The following is a 4,606-nucleotide window of genomic DNA, read 5'->3' on the forward strand; positions in this document are numbered from 1 at the left end:
CCCGAAATTCAACCGTAAAAATCATTGTAATTTCGTTATTTTATTATAATTATTTTTTTTTTCGGGTGGCCATACTCGGTATGCATTTGCTCCTCCGTAGAGGAACTGAAAGCTCTCGACGAGGGCGATCTGAAGAAGGAAAATTTACTCCAAAATCATGCCGAAATCCATCGAATCGATCGACGTGCTGAAGGTGAGATGGTGATAATGAAGGAGGATCGGATGAAACCAATTATGTTCAATTTATTATTTATTTCGGCTAAAGATGCTGTATGTCACGCGTTTGAGCATGATTGCGGTACGATGGTGCGATGCTCTATTCTGGACCGGGCTAATAGACGTGGCAAAACTAGTCATTATACCTGCTACGTGTACCTTGTTACCTGAAGACGAGGAGGGAATCTTCGGATTCATGGAGGAGGACATCAGAAATGAGGAAGCTCGTATCCGAGGACAAAAGTGTTACATCTGCAAGGAACGGTATGCAAACGTTTGGTGTTGCGCGAAGAAGTGCTTCCGTTCATTCCATACGCTTTGTGGGATGCAGAATGAGTGCCTGTCGCATTACGTGGAAACGTTCCAGTCGTGGTGCGATAAGCACGTAGCGCTGGTGGATAAGGTGAAACACTCCGAGACCGAAGCCTGTGGGATTTGCTACGATGATATGGGACCGTACAGGAAGCTGGAATCGATTCGTGACCCGTGCTGTCAGAATGGCTGGTTCCATCGGAGCTACGTGGCACAGTTTGCCCAATCGGCGAGGTACTTTTTCAATTGCCCTTTGTGCAACAAGGACGACTTTAGTCAGCAGATCCATCAGCGTGGCATTTATTTTCCGGAAAATTAAGCGAAGCTGTGGAGGTGGGTGAATCGGTATTTGAATACTGAATATTTTATTTTAATTGTTCGAGGGATGCCTCGTGGGAGCTGGAACCGAATGTATTCAACGATCAGTTGGAACGTCCTTCGGAGTGTGACGCTGAAGAGTGTCGTTGTCGGTATGGGCGAGATTACGACGATTGCAAGCGTTGGGATCTGATCCTTTGTGCAACGTGCGGTTCGACTTGTCGCCAAGATCAGTGCATGGAGGTTCCCTCGAAGAACTATGTTTTCACCTTTTGTCGTCCGATTGTTCGAAAGACACCGGAAGCGGTTTTGAAGCTAGCCGAGGCTTCCCGAAGAGTGGAAGCAGCAAGATGGGGGAAGCCGGTAACGATAGCAGAGAGGGGAGTTCTAGGGGCCGATCTAGTGGCAGACGTCAGATTGAATCGGATGATTCAGATTCTGAAGAGTCAGTTGCATTGACGACCAAACGCAAATCTCAGAAAAGACGAACCGCAATAGACAGTGACGACAGCGATTCCGATCTGGTTTCTACACGAAAGAAACCAACGTCGAAATGACGGCTGTCCACGTCTTCATCTAGTTCTTCCTCGTTCGTTTCTTCGAAGCGAAGAAATCAGTCTGGAGGAACTGGTCAAGAAGATTCCACTGCCACGAGGAACTTCTGTCGAAAAATTACTTCGAGTCAAACCGGTCGTAAGGCTCGAGAAGCTCAGCTCGGAAAAGATCAAATCGTTGACTTCTTCGGAGAATGAAGACGAAGCATCCTCCGCAGGATCGTCGACCGTGTTCGATTTCAACTATCGTGTGAAGTTAAACAAAAAGCAGGGCCGAAAATCGATGGTAGAATTGCAGCCGATCAAACAGGTCATCCGCTCCGACACGAACACGCTAACGGATGCCTCGGTGGAGATCGTGCGTCCCAAGACGCCTGCCCAGAAATCTTTTGGAAAGCAGTTCAAACTGAAGCTTTTTGGGTCGAAAACCGTCCCACGAAAACGTTCCACCAGCGAGTCTGATCCGGAGTACGTTACAGCGAAGAAAAGTTGATTTAATTTTAATGACGAACTTGCAGAATTTTCCAGCACTAGTGCACTAAGCAGGTCTTTCCCACGGCGCAATAGATTACTGCCAACGGTGCCACCTCAAGCGGAAATGCGATTCGAGACCGGGTTGACGTTGATGCTCAAAAGCGAGAAAATGTTCCGGATTTCTCTACCCATGCGAATGTCAGCTGGTATCACACTGCTTACAGGTACTGAGGGAGAACCTTCCAAAACTTCTAGTGTTTGGACTGGTGGTATGGCACAAAGAATGCACAATGCACCACGAACCGACGGAGAATCGTATGTGCTGTGATCAATGTGATTGGTGAGGCAGAAGGAAACAAGCCAGCACTTGCATTATCACGACGTTCTTATGCATAATCTAGTGTGACGAAACGTTGGATCATGCGTAAGAACATCGTGAGAACGACAGAGTCGACTACATTCCTTCTGCCGCACCTATAGTAACGCACACGGCTCCCGCGGCTCCCGCGCTGACTGTTCCTTACTTTCTCACTCTAATCAAAATTTCCTTCGATGAGTGAGAAAACAGCACCCCGTCAACACGAGCAAGGACACGAGTTGCCAGATCATTGCACACAAAACTGTAAATACCCAATGAATTACGTGAATCGATGAAATCGCCATTATGCCTTATTACTGTGAAATCACTCGGCACAGGAATTTGATTGGCTCACAAAATAGGACTTACCTTTCCTGGAGTCTGCTGCTGAATGAATGGAACAAGCACGAGCTTTCGTAGCCACATCCTCTGTGCCGTGTTGCCAATGTTCTACATCAATCGTACCAACATTGTATGACAGTATCACAAATACTGTCATCAGTGGGGGAAAGGAATCTATGAATATTAATTCCCGTATTCATGTACCTCACATCTTCCCTCTCCCCTGAAAAAAAAAAAAAAAAAAAAAAAAACCCCATGTGTGGAACACATGGAAACAGTGTTCGCTCTACACGGATAGAAATCTCCTTATACCTTTTGGCAAATTTCTATTGCTGATTATTCATAAAATATATAAGCGGTCACACATACCTTTTATGCATTCTTATAGGACCTATATGGTTTGTCTTATGGAATGTATAAGGCTGATGTTTGGCAAAAATGTATATGTGAAACACATGAATAAAATAATTGATTTTCGTTTCGTGTAGGAACGCGTGATGGATTCGTCACCTCCCTTTTTTATGGCACAGACCTGTTGGCGTAACGCTTGATGTTATTCTGACAGCTGCCGCATTCGGTTGCCCGGCAACTGGTTGTGCACATTATTTCTGGGTTACGTTTTTTCACATCGCTCACTCACAGTAGGCATCGACGAAATTTCATTCTTTTTTACCGGACATCGCAATCGGAATAGACGTTTTTCAAGACAGTTTTCTAGGAGTGGACCTCTACGTGGTGAAAAACTACAGCGCAATCAAACCGGCAGCCGAAAAACACATTCACGGATCAACCATCTTTGACATTCACAACCTCAAGAGGAATTCAAGATCATCAATTTAACCACAGAATGGAGGAACACTTTCAATCCCTAGATAATGGATCAAAATTGTGGCCTAGACCCGTCATTGAAAGCTTGCCAAACACCCTGCGAAACCTTTTCAAAAAAGAACCTCTGTATATACGAAACAGTTAAACGGAATAAACTTCACTGTGAGTAAATGAGCAAAAAATAATATTCGTAGTCAAGTTTATCAAACTAGTTAAATTCTCTTTTTAATCCTTTCTTATGCCTATTTTATATTGTAGACTCGATCGTAGTGATTTACCGAATATCTTCGGTTTGCTGCACATAATCCGATAGATGGATCGGGGTTTTCTTTTCTCTCGATGGTCGACTTGTTGCTGTTTCTTCCGGTGGTTTCTTGGTATTAATATCCCTCCAGCGGTGTACTTTTTTGGTCTGCGTAACATGACGGCGAACCTGACAGCCATGCTCGTCGCTAAGGAGCAGGCTTCCATTATCTTCTTTGATCACGGTGTATCTTTTTTTGTCAAATCTCGTATCTCCTTTCGCTTTCGATTGACGTTCCAATATAACTTCGTCTCCAGGGTGGACCTTACATGGCTTAGCGCTTCGTCGGGCATCCTCATGAGCTTTGGAATGAAGTTTTGCTTCAGCATCTCTCGAGTCCAACAAGTGCTCATTGATATCTGCTCTACCACGGGTTATCAGTGGTAGTCCTCGCCGGATTCGTCTACCGTACATAACTTCTTCCGGGGGCATTCTTGTAACCGTATGGGCTGCAGCATTATGAGCATTTACAGCCGCCTGTAGCTCTTCGTTGAAACCACGTCCGCTTGACTGTGCAGTAGACATCGCCTTGTTCACAACTTTCATAAAGTTTTCCACTAAACCGTTTTGCTGCGGATAGAACGGCGTGGAGAAGATTGTCCGAATTCCTCTAGCATTACAGTAATTTCTGTAGTCTTCTCCATTAAATGGCGGCCCGTTGTCCGATTTCATAGCTTCGGGAAACCCTTCTGTGTTGAACACGTCATCGAGAATCTTTTTCGTGTTTTCGAAGCTTGTCGATTTTATGGGTCTTGCGATTGCGTATCTCGACCTATAATCTATTAACACCAAAATCAAAATTCCTCCATATCTCGCATAAGGACCATTAAAATCAAGCGCAATCGTTTCCCAAACTGACTTCGGAGCAAATAAACGGTGCATTGGTGTCGGTTTCTCTGG

At 44.9% G+C, this 4,606-nt stretch overlaps 1 pseudogene; it reads left to right on the top strand.

Annotated features, from left to right (window-relative positions):
- The first annotated feature begins 349 nt into the window (after positions 1-349).
- On the top strand, positions 350-2,292 carry LOC135705221 (pineapple eye protein-like; annotated as a pseudogene).
- The last annotated feature ends 2,314 nt before the right edge of the window (positions 2,293-4,606 follow it).

Source organism: Ochlerotatus camptorhynchus, unplaced genomic scaffold (assembly GCF_037179485.1).
Source record: "Ochlerotatus camptorhynchus isolate MF236.1 unplaced genomic scaffold, CSIRO-AGI_Acam_v1.1 ptg000261l, whole genome shotgun sequence".
NCBI lineage: Eukaryota > Metazoa > Arthropoda > Insecta > Diptera > Culicidae > Ochlerotatus > Ochlerotatus camptorhynchus.